Source organism: Pogona vitticeps, chromosome 6, assembly GCF_051106095.1.
Source record: "Pogona vitticeps strain Pit_001003342236 chromosome 6, PviZW2.1, whole genome shotgun sequence".
Lineage (NCBI taxonomy): Eukaryota > Metazoa > Chordata > Lepidosauria > Squamata > Agamidae > Pogona > Pogona vitticeps.
This window is the reverse complement of record NC_135788.1, coordinates 17,098,812-17,124,140: the sequence shown is the minus strand read 5'-3', so window position 1 is coordinate 17,124,140 and position 25,329 is coordinate 17,098,812. Positions and strand designations below refer to the sequence as shown.

The 25,329-nt window shown below is 42.7% G+C and overlaps 1 protein-coding gene and 1 pseudogene across 5 annotated transcripts in view; one reads left to right on the top strand and one right to left on the bottom strand.

Moving 5' to 3' along the window:
* MPP7 (MAGUK p55 scaffold protein 7) overlaps positions 1 to 20,376 on the bottom strand; it is a 105,425-nt gene extending 85,049 nt beyond the window's left edge. For all 5 annotated transcript variants that reach the window (XM_078378613.1, XM_078378614.1, XM_073003016.2 and 2 more), the window contains exon 1: positions 20,245 to 20,376. The gene's annotated coding sequence lies outside the window, so the exon portion shown is untranslated. The remainder of the gene's footprint in view (positions 1 to 20,244) is intronic.
* On the top strand, positions 1,368 to 1,517 carry LOC140701514 (U1 spliceosomal RNA; annotated as a pseudogene).
* Positions 20,377 to 25,329: the final 4,953 nt, after the last annotated feature.

Genomic DNA, 25,329 nt, shown 5'->3' with positions numbered 1-25,329 from the left:
ATCAATAATTTAAAACAACCTTCCCACTGGTGCATATATAATACCGTATTTTTTGCTCCATAAGATGCACCGGACCTTAAGACGCACATAATTTTTAGAGGAGGAAAACAGGGAAAATATATTCTGAACCAAATAGTGTAATAAAATATTTAATAAACTGTAACAGAATAACATTTGAACCATGTAAAGTGAACAGCAGTCAACAGTGGCATTAAGAACCATTACCACTGTCATTAATAAATGGAGAGACTTAAAGCTTTGTGTACTCTAGTTTATATACCATAAATTTGTGTACCATAAATTTAATTCAAGTACATATAGACCATTATCAGCCAGTGATAAGACCTATACCATGTTATCTATATTTTACATTTCCTTTCATCCACCTCCTCCCCATGCTTATAAAAATGTCTCAATGACAGATGAGATTGTTGTGCAACTCTGCCCATCTACAGCTCAAGACTATATTAAGTTAGAAATGGTTTGTCCGATTTGGCACTGCATTGAAAGGTCCCTTCTAGTTGTGTGAAGGATGAATAGTGGAATTAAACTATTTAACAGCTGGTTTTCCTTATTTACTTAAGGTTATGTAAAAGAACAGCAACACAAAGCTTAACCCATTCACCAGCAGTAGCACATACTGTAGACTGAGCCTTGCTCTTCACAGTGCCTTGGTAGACCCCAGAACAGTAAAAAAGAGCCCCAAACAACTAAAAGCCAGCAGGCAGCCATTTTGTGCTCTTCTCTGCTCCTGCCCCTCCCCTCTCCCCACCTAACAGCTGATCGGCGCCGGTCTGAAACGCTTCCCAGGCAAGCAGGTTTCAACTCAAAGGAGCACCTTTTCACCCAAACAGGGTTTAACCCAAAACAAGCAGCTTTTAAAGAAAAACAAGCAGATTTTTAAGGCAAGCATGCACGTTTCTACACAAGCAGGTTGCAACTCAAACGGAGCACCTTTTCACCCAAGCATGGTTTAACCCAAAACAAGCAGCTTTCAAACTACATTTTATATTTTAAAATGGCAATACCAGGCAGTCCCAGGTCTCTCTCCCAGCAATCTAACTGCTTGGACTAGGAAGGAAGCAGACAAGCAGCCTCTTCACTAACTGAAAGTTTAAATTTCCCCGCTTCCCCTGCCTTCCCCGTATATTAGGTATGCTAATATCTGTGCACTGGAGGATTGTGGGAGGAACATTCCAGCCCCTGATGGGGGTCCTGTGGGGCACCCCAAAACACTGAGTAGGTCTCTTGGACCCTTTCAGGACTGGGGCTGTGCAGCCCTGTTCTGATCAGGAGGTGCAGCCGGGAGGTCACCATGCCTTTGGGGGATAGGGCACAGAAAGGGGAAGAATTTCAGGGCCATTCCAACTCATACCTGGCAGGGGAGATACCATTAAAAGTGGTTTTCCCAGGGTAAGGCTCATCTATTGCACTTTGGATGTGCTGACCCCTATGATTTCCCCAAATGTGGGAAAATCAACTGCCTAAGTGGGGAGCTGTGTTTGTGGTTTCTCCTGGTTTTTCTAGAATCACTCTTTTTTCCCTTTGGTCCTTGCCTATTTTCATTGCCTACTGCTATTAGCCTTGCTGGTTTTCCAGGTAGGCTGCAGGAAGCAGATCCTGGAAAGCCAGCAGTGCAGAATGGTGAGGTCTAAACAACAAGCAGTCTCTGGTGCCAGTTCAGAGGCCTCCCAGCATGGCAGTGGGAGGCTTCTAGGTGGTGGTGGTTGAACCCTTTTTTTACTGTATTTACTCCATAAGATGCACATACTTTCTCCCCCACTATTTGGGGGGGGGTGTGTCTTATGGAGCAAAAAATACAGTACTTTGCATCTAAACAAAATATTGCATCTACTATAATGTTCCATTCTTAAAATAAGGCCTTGAATCTTTATGCCACACTGTGTGTTTTTCTTTTTTCTTTTTACCCATAAAGGAATTTGCCATAATCCTATGATGTCTTTCCATCCAGATAACAGCAGTGGTATAACTTTCAGTGGTGAATTGCCTCAAGTTAATAAATTGACATAAGACACAGCAAGTCCCATGACTGGTGTGCAACAGGAAATGCCTGCACCAACTTCTCAAGCTGAGGCAGCCATTTTCTTTAAAATATTCTTACAGAGGGCTTCAACATCTGATTTGTAACCTTTAAAATCCAATAAAACTATTAATTTTCACTAACTTTCCACATAATGAATCAAAAAGATTTAAACATGTTTTAAAGCTAGAAATGAAGACTGTCTATTTCCAATATTTTAACTTAGGGTAGCTGTGCTATGGTGTGTGCTGTGTACTACTGCCCTATATATTAAACAAAAAGTGCTAAATGTAGTCTATGGTTTTATGTCAGGACAGGAGTTCTGTCACCTTATCTGTAAACTCTGTATCTCCATTTCACTGGAAGAAATATATCCAACATGTAGGTGTCCTTTACCATATTAACTTGATCAAGCCAATGCAGCCCATCAGACAGCAGTATGTGTTGACAATAGAACATAAATACCGTATTTTTCGCTCCATAAGATGCACCCGACCATAAGATGCACCTAATTTTTAGAGGAGGAAAACAGGAAAAAATTATTCTGAACAATTAGAGTACAAGGAACAGTTCCCATGAAGAGCACCGGAAGTAAAAATCGGCCCCTCTCAGAGAATGGTATGCTCTGTCTTCATGTGCACGCCCACAACTGCTAAGGCATCAGGGGTAAGGAGCCGCCAGCTGCCTCACCACCCCAGCCAACTCATTATCTCTATGGGACTCGTCAGTTGACTGCTCGCGGTCCAGAAGTGCTCCTAGGCGCTTCCCCAGAAGGGGAAGAGACAGGCGGTGTAGTGGCAATGGGGGCTTGGCCCTGGTGCTGAATGAAGCAATATCGGCAGCAGGCAAGAGAGGGGGAAGCCGGAGGTGGAGCTCACCTCTTTCCCTGCAGAGTTGTGCTTTTGTTGCCAGCGGTCGGAAGCTAAAGAAGACTCCTGGAGCCTCCTGTCAGGCTTGGGTTGGGGTCGAGAGGGAAAAAAAAGACTGGTGGGGGAGGGAGGAGGAGGCTGGAGAAAGATGCTGCTCTTTGTGGAGGTGAGTGAGTGAGTGGGTTTGCGCCACATGACTCAGGCAGCTCGTGCCTGGCAGCTCTCCCACCAGGTGGGGGGGAGGGGGGATAGGATTGACACAGCAAATATCTGCCTTGTCGCCCGCGCAGAAAAGCTTTCATTTGAGGCGCCATTGGGGGTGAATGGGTGTGCACATGGAGGGGCAGGGGGAAGTCAGGCAGCGGTGGCCCAGCAGTCGCGGAAGCAGTCACAAAGACAAGGCGGCCAACTAAAGACTGGCAGTGGGGGGGAGTACAGAACCCAGCTGTGTATGACAGCGGCATGGGCTCGGGGGGGGGTCTATTAATGTCCACAAATTGCACTATTTTTACAGTATTCACTCCATAACACACACTTCCCCCCTCACTTTGGGGGGGAAGTGTGTCTTATGGAGAGAAAAATACAGTATAGTGTCATGCTATCATGAAGGTTCCTTCTCCACTCCAATCCTCTGCAGCCCTTGTAAGTGATGCAAAGTAGGCTCTAAAACTGTGATGGTGAACCTATGGCACACGTGCCACAGCTGGTACGCAGAGCCCTCTCTGTGGGTACATGAGCCATGAGGTTAGTGGCTAACCTAGTCTCGTAACAGCAACAATGCCACCTCAGTTTCTCCCCCACCACTAGGCCCTCTGCATTCCATTGTGTGTGTCTTTCCATTTCAGCCAAGCCCCTTTTTCTCTTGGCTTATTTCCAGCCATGACTACTTACTTCCCTCTGTGGAATCCGGAGAGTGAAGCAGCAGCATCCGTAATTCTGTTTGTGTGTAAGAAACTAAGGGGAGGGAGCCTCCAAGAAGGACTGAGCTGGGTGGGCAGAGCCTGGGAGGAAGAAAGCAGCAACAGGGATATCTAACAACTTCTAGCCTCGCTCTGATTTGGGGAGCCATTTCTTCGCTCTACGATCCCCCTTCCCGTGTTCCTCCATGGTGGACATGAGATGGAGCTGCTCCAGAATAGCTTGAGACATTGCATCTCCAGTTCTGAGGAGAGTTCTAACCTCTCCGGAGACCAAGCACTCATAACCATCCTTCTCCTTTGGAAGGGGTAAGAGGCAGAGAGAATAGGGAGGGGTCACCAGTGCTTCCCCCTCCTCTGGAATCAATCCCTCTGTCTGAACAGAAGGGGGTACCCTATTACAGAGAAATAAAGGAAGGAGAGGTGGGGTGGTGGGGTGCAATTCTGAAGCCCACCCTCTTCGACCCCAGGTTGCCTCTGACATATGGTGACTAGAGATGTGAGTATTCATATTCATATACAAATACCCCCCACAGGTGGAAATGAGGGTCTGACTGTCCACTCACCATTCCACTGCGAACACACGCTCAATGGAGCCTTCCTGTCGCACCATAGTCTGCAATGGATTAGCCACTCTGTGATCTGGCAGAGGCTTGTCATCCCACCTCCTGTCAGGAGTGGCTAATCTATTGCCGACAACGGCGCAAATAGGGAGGCTCTGTCAAGCACGCGTCTCCGGCGGAGTGGTGAGTGGACAGTCCAGCCCCATGGGGCCGGACCCTCATTATTTCCGCCTGTGGGGGACATTCATATACAAATATCCCCATCTCTAATGGTGACCCTATGAATAAACTATCTCCAAAATGACCTGTCCTCAAGTGCCCTGCTCAGCTCTTGTAAACTCAAACCTGTAGCTTTCTTTATGGAGTCTGTCCATCTTGTGTTTGACTGTTCTCTTTTCCTTTTGCCTTCCACCTTTCCCAGCATTAATGTCTTTTCCAGAGAATCCTGTCTTTTTAAGATATGCCCAAGTAGGACAACCTCAGTTTCATCATTTTTGCCTCAGAGATAGTGATAGTGCCTCAGTATTCAGGTTTTGAGAATGGCTGATGGTCAGATTACAAAAGATCTCTTGTACGGAGAATTAGTGCAGGGAAAGCGCCCCAGAGGGAGACCATACAAGGATATCTGCAAGCGGGGTCTGAAGGCCTTAGGAATGGACCTCAACAAATGGGAAACCTTGACATCTCAGCGTTCAGCCTGGAGGCAGGTGGTGCATCATGGCCTCTCCCATTTTTGAAGACACGTTCAGCAGACTGAGGCAAAGAGGTAGTCCCAAAACCAGCAAAATTAGGGAGCTGGACAGGGGACAGATTGGATTTGTCTTCAGTGTGGAAGGGATTGTCACTCTTGAATTGGCCTTCTCAGCCACATGACGCTGTTCTGAGTGCTCTATTCAGAGCACGTTACCATAGTCTCTTGAGACTGAAGGATGCCTAATCTCATCTAATTCAGGTTTTATTGCAGTCTTGGGACTTTGAAATAAGTACGCTGGTTTTGTGTTGTAGTCTGGGCACTCGGGATCAAAAAGGTTCACCAACACTGTTCTAGAGGATTTTCTCAGCTCTCTAGAGCTGGTTGTCTTAAGGGATGCAGCTTGAAACTTATAACTATACTTTAAAAAAATTATTTTCAAAATTTTTGAATAACCATATTATTTTTATTTTTACAGCAAGAAAGAGTAAGCAATATTTTAAAGTCCTATTTAGAAGCTGGTTTTTCCTGTTGTCTCACAGGGGTGTGCCTGTTTGTGCTGCAAGGGAAGAGAATGACTTGCAATTACTGTACACTGTTAATATAACCGAGAATAGAACGTATGTTGCTCTATAACTGTGCACTCCACACACTGTCCTAAAATAATAGTGAGGACTGAATAAATAGAACAAGCAATTGTAACCTCCAGAGGGATCTGGCCCTGGACTGGCAAAGATTATTTAACTGTCATGCTGTAAATCTCTTTTCTGTATATGCTGATACTACCAACACCTGTGTTTTACTTCAGCTTTTTCACATAAATAGTGATGTAATATATATGAAGTGGAGTGGTTATTGGGATTATGCTATAGCATATATTTTGGGCAAAAGCACAAACATAACAATATACCCATGTTTTGAAGGAGGATGGCAGGGTTGATTTATTAACTGAAATATATTGGGGGGGGATATATTTCTAATACTACTTTGCTTTAAGCTTACAGCCTTTTCTCTCAGTGATATTTTTAACAAATAATAAAAGTTGTATAATTGTTTAAATACATTTGCTCTAGGTAAAGGTTCCCCTTGACATTTAGTCCAGTTGTGTCCGACTCTAGGGGGCAGTGCTCATCCCCGTTTCCAAGCCACAGAGCCAGCGTTTGTCTGAAGACATTTTCTGTGGTCAAGTCACCAGCACGACTAGACACAGAACGCAGTTACCTTCCCACTGAGGTGGTACCTATTTAGTCGTATTTTTACATGCTTTCGAACTGCTAGGTTGGCAAGAGCTGGGACAAGCGACGGGAGCTCACTCCGCCGTGTGGATTTGATCTTACGACTGTTAGTCTTTCGACCTTGCAGGACAGAGGCTTCTCTAGTTTAACCTGCAGCACCACCACATCCCTAAGATTTGCTCTAGAGATTAAAAAAAATGAAGCAGGGTGGATTTAAGTCAAATTGATAATATTCAAATTGATTTAAATGTTTAAAAATCAGATTTTGACAATTTAAATCAAAAAATCATTTTTACTTAAATTGTGATTTAAATCAATTTGATTTTAAATATTAATTGATTTTATCCACCCTGACATGAAGGCATATATCAGCACAAAAACTGATTTTAATCACTCCTTTTTCTTTATGACTCATCTCTTTGCTTTAGACCAATTCGCCATTTTCCAAATACTAAACTTAATAAAGGAATAAGACTGAAGTGGATATTTTCCTAGAAAAAGTATGAAGTAGCTCTGCCCCCATCTGCATGTGTGTTTTACCTACATAGCCCTTTCACTGCCACCCATGTCAGGTATATGTAGGTAAAATGATGTCTCACAACTGACTGATGTCTCACAGGAATGAGAAATGACATATCTCTATGAGGAAACACGTTAGTAATGTTTTAGCCACTACCTTATTCAAGACGATGCAAACCTATTTCTGCAACCGAAATTTCTCAATGTGAACAATCTTTCTCAATTATCAGGGTCAAGCTCTTCCTACAGAAACACATGCACACTAGCATTAAAATGGAATAGCAAACATGTGAGTTGAACACTTCCTGCAAGAGCCAGTTTGAAAATTCCTCAATTATCCATGCCAATCTTGGGGCATAATAATCTTCAGAAACTGAAGCAGATGTTCAGACAGCATGTGTGGCCAAATAACCTACAATCCAACTCATAATATCAGGAGTACACAGTCTAAGCCTTATGCAGACAGATGAGAATGTGTGATTGCTGGGAAGATTATTATAATATAGCAAGTTGCACAACATAATGTTTCAAAATCAGTGTTAAATACAACATAATATAGTTAACTTGAAAACTAAAATTGCAATATTTCTAAATAAAATACAGTAACTAAACATTAGGATATGGTTTGAATTCGGATGAGTTCTCAGTGCAAAACTGAACAAAGCTGATGCAGACAGATTCAGAAAATGTCTAACCCAAAGTAGGATTCCTCTGAAGTGGACTGAATCAGAATCAAAGTACTACTGAGAGTCCAGTCAGAAAGGGAAGAGCTCAGCCAATAGAATGTCCAGAAATGACCCATTTCTCCCCCTACTCTCAACATAAAGACAACAGGTAGGCAGAGAGGAAGTGACAACTCTAAGCTCTAAATGTAACCAGTGGAGTTTGTAAAGCAGGGGTCTCAAACATGCGGCCCGGGGGCCATTTGCGGCCCCCCAGGTGATAGTTTGTGGCCCTCGCCTTACCTGCCCCCCCAAAGCACCCACACATCCTCTGCTGTCAAGAGTAAAAAAAGTCATGCCTCGCTCACCGGCTCTCTCCCAAGAGAGCACCTCTTGCACCCTCCATCCAGAACTGCGGCCTGCCAGCCAGCCCACCTGTCTGTCAGCTAAAGAAACTCCTGGGCGGCTTCCTTGGGCTCTTGCTCCGCTTGGCAGAAAATCTGATGCGGCCCAGCCTCACCCAGACTCTACCTCTAGCGGCCCCCAGGTAAATTGAGTTTAAAACCCCTGTTGTAAGGGTTTCCAATCCCAATATGCTGGCGGAGGGATGTTGATATATGCTGTATTCACATGTTTGTTGCAGTATGGTATCTAAATGATTTCTTTCTCTCCAGAGCAGGAAGGTTTAAAGTGCTTTGCTGGGGTCTGTAGAAATAAAATTCCGGGTGCTTGCAAACAACAACAACAACAACAACAACAACACCCAAAAAGAAAAGAAAACACACAAAAAATGCATTTTCTAGGACATTCATGCCAGATCCGCTCCCACTTTCATTCATCAGAACTCTTTAGTCCCTGAATCTAAGCGTCTGACATTTTGTAGATTTCTTCCTAGGACAACTAACATAACAACTGTCTGCAAAAAAAAAAAAAAAAAAAAAAAAAAAAAAAACCAACCACAAAACACACAAAAAAAAAACCCTAGGGGACATGGACACCTTTTCTGCAAACTCTCAAACCGTAATGGCTGACTTAACATAAAATGCGCTGCAAAAAAGAAAAAGACTGTACCTATTCTTTTGTAAATAGCCAAGTCTAGAAAAAAATTATCAGAATAATAGTTCTTCTATTTGTATTTTGGTTTAATACTTGAGACCCAGTACAGAATGTCAGTGCAGGTATCATTCCCCAAAATCAATTCACCATAGGCGTAAGTTATAACTGGGGTTTTGCAATTTGTTTACTAAAACTAAATGTGAGTGCACAACGCGATGGAATATAACTATAAATGACTTTATCATCATCATCATTATCATTCTCATCATCATCAGTTTTAACCAAAAACCTAAGCATCTCTTTAGTATCAACACAGTATGTATGCTGTTCCCAATACTGCCATTTTTGTACCTCTGATGCTGTGATTTCTCAGATCTGCAACTGCTTATAGTACTGTGTGAAATTTCTTGATATTGTTCCCAAAGCTCCGATGACTACAGGGACCACTGAAGTGTACTTCATCCAGAGCTGAGATGTTTCTATTACCAGCTCTCTGTACAGTTTTTCCAATTCTTTATTTTTAATTCTGGCAGCCCCCGGAATTGCAATGTCAATGATCTAGATGTTTCTTCATTCTATCACTACTATGTCTGTTGTGTTATGTTCAAGGAGTCTATCAGTTTGGATCCGGAAATCCCACAAGATCTTGACTTCCTCATTTACTGACACCTTCTCTACCTGATGTTCCCATGGGTTTTGGGAGGCTGGCACGTTATATTTTATGCATAATGACCAGTGCACTAACTTTGCCAATCATGTCTAATTTGGTTATCTGTTTGTGCAATCTCTGGACATTCGCAGATAAGGTGGGACACAGTTTCATCTTTTTCTTGGCAGAGTCAACATTTGCTATTAGCACTGATTTCTTGGATCTTAGCTTTCATCATGTTGGTTTAGAGTGCTTATTCTTGTGCAGCAAAAATCAAGCTTTTGGTTTCTTTCTTAAACGTCCCCAGTTTTAGCCATGTCCATTTTGAATTATGATCATGCTTTCCATCAATATTTCTTTGGTTTTGTCCATGTAATGATTCATTTTTCCAGCTGTTTAATTTATTTGCAAGTTGTTGTTTCTTATATTGAGCCTTTGTTGTTTTCAAAATTTTATCAATTTTAAATAATTTTTCTCTACTTGTACTGATATAATCATTTAGGCTTCTTTATCCTCTTCTACAACCTACTAGGGCTCCAATTTTTCATGGTAAATATAATTTTCTCCCATCACTTTTTGGATGTAGTGTGTGATGCATGTTCATTAGTTTCTGTGTTTTCCGATCCAAGTCTTTTAATTCGTTTTGATTCAAATCTATTTTTCCAGCTGGGTGTCTAATTACTGGAACTGCCCATGTGTTTATGACTTTGGTTGTTCTGGGTTTCCCAGGCTGTTTGGCTGTGTTCTTAATGTTTCGCCAGTCTCTGCGGCCGGCATCTTCAGAGGACAGGAGTCAGAACTCTGTCTGTGCTCTGGTGCAGTTTGTTTGGACAGTTGTGCATTTATAGCTGTGGGATCAACTTTTGTCTTTTTCAGGGGATTGGGTGATTATGGTGATCAGCGTGTTTTATGTTGTGGGTGTATTGTTGTGATAAGGGGGGGAGATGATCTGTCACTGTGATTGATGGGTGTTGTTAGTTGAGCTTTTGTGTGCAGCAAAAAGACTGCACACAAAAGCTCGTATTTTGTGCGCAGTAAAAAACTGCACACAGGGATAGAGTTTGTTGACCTTTTGCACAGACGTACTGGACAACACCAGCGATCATTATGTTAGGGAAGCCATTGAAATCCACAAATACCAGGAGAGCTTTAACAAAAAACAAAAAAGAAGAAAGTTTAAAACTCAATAAAGCCTGGCTCCCAGCACTGAAAAATACAGCCTACAAAATGCAGTGACATATCATCTTTGTCCACTGCCTCTAACAGTGCCTCCGGGAGGCAGTGGAAGTCAGGAGGGCCTGGCATGCTCTGGTCCATGGGGTCACGAAGAGTCGGACACAATGAATAAACAACAAAAATTACTTTTGCTTTGCATTTTCTCCTAGTGATGTATAGAATAATCATTGGTTATTTCAAAATGAGGTCTTTTCTCTATATTGTTTCAAGCATTGATCATATATTTTAATTTCCTTTGCTGTAGCTGTCACATGCTGTTCTAATTTTTCCATAGTTTCAACAATTATTTTCCTTTCTAGGTCATATATTTTGCATAGTCTGGCTTTTACTTTTTCATTTTTAAGTTCAGAATCTTTCCAGTTGCTAATGTCTGCACTTAATTTGTTTATTTTTCTTTCCAGCTGAATTTTCCATTTTGGAGTGTCACGAGTTCTCTAGGCTGTTTGCAGCTTGTAACCAAGTTCCATTGTTATTATATATTGTTATTATATATTGTTATTATATTTTTTTTCATTGTGTATTTTTATGTTGTAAGCCGCCTAGAGTGGTCTTAACCGACTAGATAGGCGGGATATAAAATAAATAAATAAATAATAAAATAGGGATAATACATGTATTTGTATTCATGCCCAGCTTTATTCTTCTGTCATATTCTATTCACAATATTCAACTCATTATAAAAATATTCCTATATTTTTTATAATGTAGGCTTGGTTACTGGTTTGTTTCCTTTAGCGTGTTGGTTGAGATTGTTCTGATGACTATATTTGCATCACTCAGTAGATCGTACTGGTTTACTTTGTAACTGGCGCAAATTGCGGAGCCTTTGTATTCTGGCTAATATGGGTTACTATTTTTTCTGTCAGTGATATTTGCCGTTCTGTCAACTCATAATTTCTGGGTTGTTCCACGTTTTCTATTTCTTGCAATTTCAGTTCTGAAAAACACTTTATTCCAGATGATGAATCTTGTCTGGTCCATTAATCGTTGTTCAGGTATGTCACTGTTTGGGTGTTTCCTTTTCCAAATTTCCATCATTCTTTTTTGAAAACCATGGGCTGTTCGATTTGCCTAATAAAATTTTATAATTTCTCAGTTTTCGGCAAGAGTCCAAGTTTACATTGTTCCAGTAGCTTTGTAGCAGCCTGTCCTGGTTCCTCAACAGGGTCTGCTGAACCTTGTAACCCATTTGTCACCAGATGCCATAAGGCTATAGCATCTGATGCGGTCCTTTTTGACCTAAGCGACGACCAATCCAGTATGGATTTACCTTTATTTCCTCTCATCATAATTGATGGTTGGTGGACTGTTTTTTCAGCTGAGACCTGCCTGGCTTGGAAGACCCTTCAGCGTAGCTCTCAACCTCACTAAACTGTACAAGCCCCTCTACCTCAAAGGCCTGTGCCCATGGAAGATTATTATTATTATTATTCAAAAACACCAGGCACAGCCAAAATTATGAAAACATTGACTGGTATTACAGTGGTGCCTTGCTTAACAATGTTAATTGGTTCCCAAAAAAAACATCGCTATGGGAAAACATCGCTAAGCGAAACACCATTTCCCATAGGAATGCATTGAAAACCGGTTAATCCATTCCAATTGGAATGGATTACCGTCCTTAAGCGAAAATCCCCATAGGAAACATCGCTAAGCGATACAATGTTTCCCCCACTGGAATGCATTGAAGCCTATTCAATGCATTCCAATGGTTTTGCGATGTCTGTTTTTGCAATTTTAAGTGTGTCTTAAAAGGTTCAGAAATGGTTTTAAATGCTTGGGATCATTAATGCACCTTCTAAAACCTTTGCAAACTTAATTTGGCTTTGTTCTGAGTCTTCGTTAATTTTTGGTGAATTCCCCCCCCCCCACTGGAAAGCACTGAACTGCAGGTTTGACAGCTGTCAAACCGACACTTCAAAGCTTTCCAATGGGGAAGAAAAAAGTTCACAAAAAATTAATGCTATGCCAAATTTCCCCATAGGGAACATCCCTAAACGGAGAGCAAAATCGCTCCAAAAACCTCATCGCTAAGCGAATACATCGTTAAATGAGGCAATCACTAAGCGAGGAACCACTGTATATAACTCAGGAGTGTCAAACATGCGGCCCGGGGGCCATTTGCGGCCTGCCAGATGACAGTTTGCAGCCCCCGCCTTGCCTGCCCCCCTGAAGTGCCCACGCGTCCCCTGCTGCCAAAAGTCAAAAAAAGTCTTGCCTCGCTTGCCGGCTCTCTCCCAAGACAGGGCCTCTTGCACAGTCCATCCAGAACTGCAGCCTGCCTGCCAGCCCACCTCTCTGCTGCCTGACAGGAAGCAGTTCCGGATGGAGAGTGCAAGAGGCACTGTCGTGGGGGAGAGCCAATGAGCAAGGCGCGCTGCCGGCCGTTTTCCCTGAGTGTCTGAGCCACCACTGAGTGATGCCCAAGAGCAGAGCCAGCCAGCGGCTGCCTCAGCACCCAGAGGTGCTTCCTCCTCCTCCTCTTCATCCTGCTTCAGCCGCCTCGGCTCTGGAGGCTGCCTGGGCTCGCCTCTGCTCCTCTGTCTTGGTGGGGGTAGCTGCTGCTGCTGAGTGTGCCTTTTTTTGAGGGGGGCCCTCAGAGGAAGGTTGCCAGACCTCTGTGTGTGTGTTTGTGTGCGTGCATGCATGCGCACCTGTGGAGGGGCCTGCCCCGTTCTGTTTAATTTCACGGGTACCAGTGGGGGCTTTTCTCCTTCGGCAAGGCAAATTCTATAAGGTTTTTTTTTTAATTTTATATTGTGCCTTCCTTCCCCTGGCTAGGCGGTCGCCAGTGCTCCATCCCTTCTCTGCTTCTTCGTCCTTCGTCTGGTGGTAGTAGTGAAGAAGGAGCTGGCCGGCGACGAGGGCTCACACGCCCCTCCTCCTCCTCGGAGCCCCAGCTGGGCTAAGGAAACTCCTGGGCAGCTTCCTTGGGCTCTTGCTTCGCTTGGCGGAAAATCTGAGGCGGCCCAGCCTCACCCAGCCTCTGCCTCCAGCGGGCCCGGGTAAATTGAGTTTGAGACGCCTTATATAACTGATACAAGTTTTAACCAAAAACCTAAGTATCTGTTAAATATTGGTACAGTACATATGCTGTTCCTAATATTGCCTTTTTTGTATCACTGCTGGTGTGATTTCTGAGATCTGCAACTGTTTATAATACTGTGTGAAATTTCTTGATATTGTTCCCAAAGCCCCAATGACTATGGGAATCACTGAAGTGTGTTTCTTCCAGAGGTGAAATATTTCAATTGCCAGGTCTCTGTACTTTGTTAGTTTTTACAATTCTTTATTTTCAACTTGGGCATCCTTTGGTGGGGGGCGTGCATGGGGACGTGTGGGGGGGCATTCATGCATGTGTGGGGCATGTGTGTGTGCGTGGGTGGGTGCATGTGTGCGGCTGCATGTTACTGTTCCTTTGACCCTCAAAAATGTTGAGAATGTCCAGTGCGGCCCTCATGGTCAAAAGTTTGGAGACCCCTCTGAAAAATAGTAATTATTAATTATTACTAAATTACAATAAATAATAATTACAAATGTGTTACATACTTTAGATACCACAATGTTTTTTAATAGGGCTACTACTATGGAAATTATTACATGACTTCAGTCAGGATTCAAACTTACGGTTCTCACTAGATATGGTAAAGTTTAACGTCTGAATTGAAAAGCACTCAGATTCAGCACTAGTTCTTTCAAATGAAATGCACTGTAGACTGCTGTCCAATAGCTTAAAGTTTAGTGAGAAAGTAATTACACTGCAAGTAATTAGAAGACAAATTGCTACAACTCAGCATTTCTCTGTTACATGCAAGATAGTTATGCTGACAAACAGGAAATTAACCTTATGGTTATCTCACTGTACAAACATGTTTTACACAAAGCAAAATATGGTGTACCTGGTATGGATCAGGATTTTAAAACTGTATGACAATAACCTGTTCTGAACTTGTAATCAGTTAGTCTGAACTCGATAATACATCTTATCAGATAATATAAAGAGATCATTTTTTTTCCTAAGTACTCATGTATTATTTTTACAAAGTACAGTTATAGTGCTTCATGAATGCTACAGTTTAATTACACACTGTGGGAAGAAGCATTTTCTTTTATATAGTTGAGCCCTCCCGTCATTCCATTTCAGGAGATGGTCCCATATTCTAGTATTATTGTGAAAGGAGAAAAGCTACTCCCTATCTACTTTTATGACAGCATGCATATTTCATCAATTATAATATTTCCTCATAAGAAAGCTGTTCCGATCCCTTGATCATTTTGGTTGCCCCACTTGCATATTTCCAGCTTTACAATACCCTTTTTAAGGCAGTCACCAGAACAATTCGAAATATTGCAGATATGGTCGCACCAGAAAATATAATACTGGCAGTTCACCCTTTTGTAATAATGCTCAACAAGATATTTGGCTGCTTGAATCTAATTTGCTATTGTTAAGTCTTAACTCACAGTTTCTTTTCAGAACTCTTCCCAATCCATTTGTTCTCAAAGCGCTAAATAATTTTCGGCTATCAAAAATTTTGGTTGTTTGGCTATACACCAGAGCTCCAGGTGATTTATAAACAATGTGAAATAAATTGAAATCAGCCCCAATATTGATACCTGGGAGATGCCACAGCATACATATCTCCATTTTGAAAATGTACGCTTCATCTGCTTTCTGTTACTGTACTTAATCAATTTTCTATTCTTAAGGAGTCTTCTCATCTTCAAGACTGCTAAGTTTGTTCTGTAATCTTTAGTGAGGTCTTTGTCAAAACCTGTGTAAAAATAATACCTAGCAATTTATTTGTAGCCTATTTTTCTTCTGTTGGCTACATTCAAGATCTACATTCAGATTTAGTATGCTTCCTGCTACCTATACAGGAAGAACAACAATTTGCACCCTTCCAGGTACAGATACTTGCCAAGCCCCACAGCAAATAGCTGCCAACAATCAAGCCACTAAAGCAGGGAGAACCCCAGCCCCAGAGATGTGGTGGATCTGCTTAGGTCCACCAGAGTTCCAACAGCAGCTCACAGAGGTTTCCTGATCACTCCATTTCCTCAGAAGTGAGACCAGGATTTCTCTGGATATCTTTGTTTCCCATTTGCCTTCTTAGCACTGGGATGGTAAAAAGAGAGTGTAGTGTTCACCCTAGGTTAGGTAACAAGATATGTAATATTCACAAGTTACCGTATATGCTAATATGGTTGAGAGGCGGGGCCTCAAGAGATGTTAAAAGGCAGAACCTGAGAGGAGAAGTCGGAGAAGTCTGTGTTGGGAATCTGAGAGAAGGACAGTTTGGGGTCTGAGGAGGGATTAGCAACCTGTGATGTTTAATATAGAAAATTAATATTGATGCTGGGTGAAACTGAAAGAATATGCTTATGAATTATCCTAGAAACCATCTATAATCAATACACCTGTTTTATTAATAAGTCAGTACTGAATGGACCTTCGTCTTTGCTCAGTAAAATAAGATGATAAAGAGATCAACTTGTTGCAGCATGTGAAGAGAGGTTTTGGTTTACCTTCGTGAGCTCTGTGTTTGGGGAGACAAGCAGGGGCCACAAGGGTGAATGTCACAGGGAGAAACATGTTCAGCCTACTTTGGGAACCATCTGATTCCCCATCTCAAACTTAGTCAATTCCCAAGGTGCCAGCTGATAGCACCACCCTGTGCTTCCTCCTTCCCCAACCCACTGAGGAAAGTGACTAAATTGTCAGATGGAAAATCACTAGTCAGAGTGCTAGTGACATCAAGAAGCATAATTATCTTTCTCATAAGTGGACCCTGAACCATGGAATTCCCTGGTCTTTCATTTATACCACTGTCTCCCCTGATCTGGAAACAAATGAAGGGGAAATATTTTTCACACCAAAGGTTTAGCACAGAACTATAATATTTCTAGTCCTTATATTTATTTCAATTTAAATTTTAAACACATTATGGTTTTTATTTAATCTAACTTCTTTGTGTACAATACCTTGAGAAGTTAATTTTATACAGTGGTGCCTCGCTTAGCGACGTTAATCCGTTCCGGAAAAAACGTTGCTAAGCAATTTCATCGCTAAGCGATATTAAAAAGCCCATAGAAACACATTAAAATGCCATTAATGCGTTCCTATGGGCTAAAAACTAACCTTTAAGCGAAGATCCTCCATAGGGGCGGCCATTTTCACTGCTTCTTAAGCGAGGAAACACAGCGCGCAGCCATTTTGTTTTCCCGACGGCCATTTTGAAACCGCCGATCAGCTGTTAAAAAGGGTCACTTTGCCATGATTGCTTCCCCGTGATCATCGCAAAGCAAAAAAAACACCTAGGGACCATCGCAAAGCGACCACTTTTGCGATCGCAAAAACTCCATCGCTAAGCGATTTCGTTGCTCAATGGAGCGATCGCTAAGCGAGGCACCACTGTATATGTATAGGTTGTATGGTTTATCTAGTGTGGTGCTGTGGACAGAGGGAGGGACTAGGATTCCGGAAAGCTAGGTTAGAATTGCTGCTGAGCCAAGGAAATTCCCAGGGTATGTGAAACTGAAAACTGCTCCTTAAACAACTCACTTACCTTGAAAGTTCTATTACATTCACTATTGAGTTCCAACGTGACAGCATATAACACATAGGTAATATACACAGAGTTAGTGTAATGTAATGGTCGGAGTGCTAGAACAGGACTCCAGAGATCTGGTTTCAAATACCTACGCAGCTGTGAAAAGTCACTAAAGGGGTGGCAATGGTAAACTACTCCTTGAAAACCTCACATACCTCACAAAGAGTACTGTATTAGGGTCACTGTTAAGAAGCAACCAGAGAGCAGATAACAGCAACTCATATTTCTATAATGATATGAAACAATATAATTCACCTTTACATGTTGGGTAGAGAAATAAATATTAAAACTTTAATGTCACTTCATACATTCACATTATCTAAAACTTCTATTCAAAAGGGAGAAAATGTAATGAAGTTACTGTGTTTACAGTCAGCATCATGAAATGAACGTAGCCTTTTTTTAAAAAAATCCTTGTAACACCATATTACACCTCTTAAGGCTGAATAAGCTGCAGTACTATGAACATATATAGGGAGAGAAAATATTTTTCTTTCAAGAATAACCTGGTCATAGTTAGAATGAAATAATTTATGCAGACAAATCACAATGAAATTAGTATGAAACTGTCACAGCAGCTACATCTTTCCCCATAAATTATACAACTCATGTTCTTTGTATGTGACTGGGCAGATGAGTATTTTGCCATAACCTGCTAGCACAAATCTTAATGAAATGGAATATAGTTCCATGTAGTAGTTAACAGCAAGCATATTTTAAACAATCTCTGAAAATAGCTTCCAGTAGTCAAGCCATTGGTCCCATGAGCTTAACTATGTAACATGCTAAGGTCACACAACAGCTTAATCACAGGAGCAATCATAATAATTGTGTGCCATTAAGCTGATGCTGACTTATGGTAATTTCCTCAAAGTTTTGTAGATACATGAAATACTCAAAAGTGGTTTGCCAATTTTTCATTCTGGTGGTATTCTGGGTTGGTACAGATTCCCCAAGGCTGCACGGGTGACACCCTTCACTCACACACTCTAGGTATCTTGGCTGGGCCAGGAGAAACACTCAGTATTCAAACTCCAGGTCCCTGACTCCAACCCAATCCACAGAGCTCTACGAGTCATAGAGGCAGGCTTCGCATAGTTAAAACACACTCTAACTACTGCTAATATAACCTAATTGAAGAAATGGCTTCTGAAGTTGCCATACTCTAAGCAATTTTTCCTCCTGTTTTGATCTAGATTTTCAAAAGAGAAGTAAGTACTCATGCACCATATACTCAAAGTTACCTATGTCTTTTCACTGTGACGTGCTATTTCCAATTGGATTTTACATTAAATGTTCACTGATGACAAAATGAGAATGCATTAAATGAAATATAGCCTTGCCTTCTAACAAAGATATTGTTATGGTGGTAATGGTGTAAGCTCCATGTAAGTTAAGGTAAATTTAGTTGTATTTTGACTTTGGTCTACAATTCCCAGAAGAAGAAAAAAGAAAAGATGCTTAAGCAGACACCAGAGCTGCAGAGAAAAGGGAGAATTACTCATCCTTTTCCATGAACAGAATTTATTAAATGACTATGATCTTATGTTACCACTATGATCTTATGTTAGCACTCCATTGATCAAACAAGATGTCTTTTTAACTGTTCAATAGATTTTAGACAATTAGGCCACAGCATATTTGGGATTCAAAAAAATTATCTAAGTACAATCCAGGAGAAGCAGGGGACTTTGCCTTTTTCACCTGCAGAGACTCTGCCTCTTTTGATAGGGTGTATGCTGTGATTCCTGGATACATGACCTGCAAGTAAAACCTTTATTCCACCAGAATTTTCTAGTGCGCAAATTTAAGTGAATGCAACTCAACAGTTAGAGACTAAACACAGATTAAGATACCTTTAAGTGAATACATCCTACGGCAACATTTTTCAGGTATCTACCTAAAGCATCCTTTACATTTCTGCCAGGAATGTACAACAAAATGAGGCTACAAACCTACAAACAGATTTACTTCAACTTGCACAGGATAAGTTGTAGCATGCTATTACCAAAGATCAATGTTTACATCATAGGATAAGGCTTGATATCATTTAAGGAAGCATTTTTAATGTAAAGTCAAACTGGGAAAAAACATGCAGTAGATGAAAAACACATAACTTTCAGAATGTAGTACCTAAGCATTCCTTAATTAAAACCTAGATCTGAAAAACGGCAACAAAAAATGTTCTGGATCTGGTCCAGCTCATCCAAAAGCCCACAAAATCTGCTCTGAAGAGTTGGTGGCACTGGGGCAAAGGGTTTCACTGTGCAAACAGGCCACAACCACATGCTATCATCTTGGCGCTTCTTCTATTGCCCATTTTTCAAGGCAACTGCAGTCTCTCTCTCTCTCTCTCTCTACTTCTAGAATCAGATAACATGCCATTCAAACAGATCTGAATTCCGACATCTCCCTTTTTACAGGAAGTCTTCAGTGGGTTCATGGTACACAGAGGTAGAAGTATCTCTTACAACTAAATCCAAGTACAGTAAATCTACACCACCTTGACTCTTCACAAAATTCCAAGTGGCAGAGGGATGGAGGGAGAAAGAAAGGGGGAAAATGAAAAAACTCGCATGTCTGATACAGCTTTCTTCATTTCAGAGTCTCTTTCTTTATATAATCATTGCAGGATCGCGGAGATAAGGTGGGTCACCCCTACCTTCAGCAGAAAGGGAGAAAAACAGGGTGCAAGGAGAGAGCAGTTCCACACCCAAAGTCCTTTCTCCCCCCCCCGCCACCTTTTTCCTTCAACTAATTCAGAAGAGTCTATAGAGCCTTCAACCCCAAGGGAGGAAGGCAGCAAACCTTCTCGTAACTCATTCTCACAACCAAATACTCGAAGAAGCAGGTCTAGTCCAGGCACGGGTGCGGAAGGAGTGCAGGGCTGGGGTTCCAGCTCAGGGTGCAATGCTGGGCGCGCTTTACTCGAGAGTAAGGAAAAACCCCACCACCCGGGGAAAGCGGCGTTTTGACTTCTAAGAGGCGGACTAGCCCGAGGCCACCTGCCCCCCCACACTCCGCCTCCAGAAAAGCGTCCCCCCAACGGTCACGGAGGGTCAGTCAGCCACCGAGCAGCAGCGGGGGCTGCCGTGGCCGCCAAACGAACAGCCCCAACCGTCTTCCTGAGGAGACTCAGGACGACTCCTGCCCAATTTCCAGCGCCCGCTTCCCTTCAGCCACCCTTATTACCTCAGCCACTGGCCAACGGCGCTCTTTCCGCATCGGTGGGAGGGGGCGCGACCGCCCCGCAGCTCCTCTTCAGCCGCACCACAACTCGGCGCACGTCGGCTCGGGCTGCGCTCGGCTACTCAGGCGGAGTCAGCCCCCCCCCCGGGCCCCAGCGCTACTCCCTCACGAGAGGGAGGAGCTCCGATACGGATAATCGGGGGGGGGCGGCCTGATTGGACGCAGCCCAGCGTCGGTGAGACTCCGAGCTCGGCCCGCCTGGCGCAACACCGCCGTCTCATTGGCTGGAGGTGAGGAGGAAAAAAACAAGAAATACAAAAGTGGTTCCTGATTGACAGCGCCGTGCCACGCCCCAGGTGCGGTCACGTGAAGGCAGGTGGCAGTGTGCGGTCGGCGCAATCTGCCGGCAGCCGCGGGAGTGTTTGGGTTGGAGGTTTTAAGCATGGGGAGGTTGGCAGCGGCACAAGCCGTACGTAAATCCCGTGTCTTGACTTCCAAGCCCGTGGAGGTTGGTCCGTGAGGGAGGATGAGGCGCTTTCCCGCCTCAGTTTACTTCCTCCTGTGCCTCTCTTGCAAGTGTGAATGTCTGCATGTGTGTTGTGCAGGCATGCACGCATGCATGCATGAATGAATTGAATACCCTCTTCACCCCTGGCGCCGCCTACCTAACTGGCCATTTGGGCACCTGACGCAAAAAATCGGCCACCACCTCTGTCTTCTAAATGTTGGTGCCTGGTTTCAAAGCTCCAGTTGTCAGACCCTAGTTATAGCCCTTCCCTCCTGTTGTGCCTTCCTGCCCCCCCCCTCGCCATCATCATGCTTGTTTATGCTGCTTCCCTCCTGAGATTAGAACATAAGCAGACAGGCTTGCTGGTTTTGGACAAGGTATTGTACTGTACTCTCTCAGCCAGTATCGCATTTCAAGCATCTTACTCGCAGCAGTTACACACCTACAGTATGTGTTTACGACTTTCACAGGCTTTGGGCTGAACCTGGTTGTGTCTGTAAACAAAGTTGTAAGTGAGGGAAGAGGACATCTTGGAGACTGCAAGCCGGATGCATGCTTTTGTGAATTAGATCCCGATGAATTGAGTGGGTTTAACATCAGAGTAACTGAATGGGTACCTCAGTTTGGTGTAGTGGATGTAAAGTAATAGGAGACTATGGTTCGATTCCTTGACTCTTCCACGGAAACTCACTGGGCAAGTGGAACTGGTAAAACCACTCTTTAAATGTTTCACTTACCTTGGGAACACTATTTATTTATTTATTTATTTATTTATTTATTTTATATCCCGCCTATCTAGTCGCGAGGACTACTCTAGGCGGCTTACAACAACGTTAAAATACAATAAAAATAAACAACCAATACAAAAACAGGTAAAAGAGAAAAAAGACAATAAAGAGATAAGAAAATCAAAAAATAGTTTTATGAGAAGGCCTGCCGAAACATCCAGGTCTTTAATAGATTCTTGAAAGTGCCCAGCGAGGGAGCTCCGCGAATGTCAGGAGGTAAGTTATTCCACAGGCGAGGAGCGACCGCCGAGAAGGCCCTATTTCTTGTTTTCTCTTTCCGGGCCTCCCTCGGGGTTAGGCTCCTCAGCCTCACCTCCTGGCTCGCCCGTGTGACCCGGGTAGAACTTGGTGGGAGTAGGCGTTCCGCCAAGTATCGAGGCTCTAAACCGTTTAGGGCTTTATACGTAAGCATTAGCACTTTGAAGTCGATGCGGAACCTGATGGGCAGCCAATGCAATGCGGCCAGAGTGGGCGAAATATGTTGGAATTTTTTCACTCCACTAAGTAATCTGGCCGCCGCATTCTGCACCACCTGTAATTTCCGCAGCAGCCTCAAAGGAAGCCCCACGTAGAGCGCATTACAGTGGTCTAATCTTGAGATTACGAGCGCATGTACTAAGGTGGTGAGCGCCCCCACTTCCAGGTAGGGCCGCAGCTGGGCTATCCGCCTAAGGTGAAAAAAGGCGGTGCGGACCACCGATGCCACCTGTGACTCCATGGAGAGCACCGGGTCCAGATGGATCCCCAAGCTGCGTACCCCATCCCTAGCAGGGAGAGTCACCCCCCCAAAAGAGAGGGAGTTACCCAAATCCCCGACTGTGGGGGGGCCCACCCTCAGCACTATGGGATTGCTACCAATAAGTTCTGACTTGACTGCACATTACAGCAAAATCATATACAGTATAGATTTAAATAAAGGCGGGCAACAGACAACCCGCAGAGAGATGTGACCCCCAGCTGTTTTTGCAGAACTCCATCACCCTAGGGGCCCCCACACACCTTAAATTTTTTTAAAAAACATTGGGGAAAATTCAAATTAACATATTTGGCTCTGACCCTTGGGAACCCACTCCACAGGCTGCTGGCAAATTGGGGTGGGGGGAGTGCTTGGCTCTGCTGAGATTGTCCATTCAGAGTTTAAATTGTAAGAGAAAGTGGACTAAACTTATTCTTAATGTCTAAACTTGAGCTTTTGTACTTACAGTGGGGTCTCTACTTAAGAACGTCCCTACTTAAGAACAATCCAACTTAAGAACAGCTCCATTTGCTAAATTTTGCTTCTACTTGAGAACAGAAATCCAAGATAAGAACAGGAAAAAAAAAACCTTTCCTGCTCTTTTTTTTTACCTTAGGTCATCTTAGGTTAAAAAAAATTCTCCCCCTAGTGGTAGAGTACATATTAACCAGCTTTGCATTAGTTCCTATGGGAACTAATGCTTCAATGTACGAACGCACCTCTACATAACAAAAAAACAGCCAGAACGGATTAATTGGTTTTCAGTCCATTCCTATGGGAAATTTTGCTTCAACTTAAGAACGTTTCAATTTAAGAACACCATTCCAAAACCGATTAAGTTCTTAAGTAGAGGTTCCACTGTAGTTTCTATGGACGGAAAAGAGCAGGTACGGATTAAATGGTTTTCAATGCATTCCTATGGGAAATGCAGATTCAACATAAGAACTTTTCAACTTGAGAAGCACCTTCCAATACGGATTAAGTTCTTAAGTAGAGACCCCACTGTATAATTAACAAGTCCCATTTTGTTTCCATCCTAGTGTTGTTGGCACTAACATTCAGTTTAGCACAGTTAATGTACTGTATAGGTCTGACTTTTTAAATGTTTATTTATTTCCATTAGTTTATTTGTTTTTGGTTAATTACTTTTGAGAGGGGTAGCCTGTGTTGATCTGTTGCAGCATAAAAATAGACTCTTGTGGCATGTAAAAGACATAACACATTTATTATGACATGGGCTTTTTTGGACTTAGTCCACTTTATGAGATGCCTGAAGTGTTAACTCAAGCTGTCAGATTTAGTGCAGGAATTGTAATCAGTGAAGACCTAAGCAACAGATACCTGCCTGGAAAGTTCAGAGAATTTTAACAGTGATTGTTAACAAAACAGTAGTGGGTGCTACTGCAGTAGCTGCATTAATGAGGTAATTAATAGAAGTACTGTAGTGTGATTAAAAGCCTTTGTCTCTATTCAAACCACCAGAGACAAAAAGCTGTTCTTTGAAGTTCCATTATCTTAAAGTCAGTAATGGAATGTCCTGGGAATAGAATTCTCCCTGCCTCAGGGTTTGTAGATTACTATTTCTGATGTCAAATGTGTGTCCATTTAACTACACATTTATTGTAGCGTTTAAAATACCTGCCTCCCCCTGAAATAAAACTGTGCACAAATTGTAGCATTCTTTCCCTGCTTAAGTCCCATTGATTTCAGCAGAATGTAAGCCACCTAACTGTAAAAAGGATGTTTAATCTTGTATTTGTTTAAAAATGTAAATTAAATTTATCTTCAGCCTGAGTTCTTCAGGATCCAACCAGAGAATGGATATTAGGATGCAGGTTTCTGTTGCTTTCTTCCTTCTCTTTCACCCTCTTTGCATGTTATGTTCAGCTAACAAGTTCATGGTTGTTCTGCTTACAACATTCTGCCCATGCTCCACTTCCTCTGGTTGCTTCCAGTTTATCCAGTACCTCCTCACAGCAAGAACAGTGGGAGAAGAACACAAAGGTATAGGTCTGAAAAGGAGCAAAGTAACCCACTGCTCAGATCATGTGCCATCTATGCCTGAAAGGTTCTATTGTAAGATGCTCCAATTTCCTGAATTTTTTGTTTTCAGAGTGCATTCTTGTGCATATCTCCTGTGCATCCTTCAGTAATTCATACTGAGTGTTATGGGATTTGTTCTAAGTAATACCCATAGGACTAATTGTCAGCCTTTTGGAGCACCAGAAAATGCTCTGCATAACTGGTCTTGTGAAACCTTTTCCTGACTGTCACCTATTAAAAGCACAGCCAGGAGGGAAGTTGGCAAGCTTTAAGTGACACTGATCTCCACTTGTGGAAATGTCACTGATAAAAATTTGGCCCCAGAATGGAAATGCTGAAGCAAGGAAAGGCAGACTGCGGGCTTGCAGAATCAGCTTTGTTTTTCACAAGACCTCTACTATATCTCTGCCCAAAACAGTGTTGTAAAAAGTGTGCCATTAAGTGGCCCCACAGTCCTCTGTTTATTTTGAAGCAAATCCCTGCCATACATGTTTAAGAGGGAAATGAGTCCCTCTGAGACAACAGAACTGGGTTTTGATACCAAAAGTGAATTTGCAAGGAGTCCAGTAACACCAGGGTCCCTTCTTAGTTTTTCCCTGGGGAGTTCTTTTTCTCTTTTTGTTTTTCTGAAGCCTTTGGCAGGATGGAGTGAGCCTCTTGGACAGCTTTTAAAATGGTACGTTATATTTAAAAAAAACAAACTTCCAGATTTAAGATGAATAATACATGGAGAGGAGTGTGTCCCAGTGGTAAGAAAGGTTGGGAGTTACCCTCAAGCAATGGAAAGGGATGCATTTCGCCCTGGCTTAGGCAACTGCCTTACCTGGCAAATAATTACAGAATCAGCCATTTCAGCGAAGCTGGCCCAATATATTTTGCTGCCTAAAGCGAAGGGCAAGATGTTCCTCCCCCTCTGCCCTGTCCCCCATACCCTGAAAACAGGACAGTGGCAATGCTAATTTATTATTTATTATTATGTATTTAAAATATTTTTATCCCACCTTTCTCCCCAA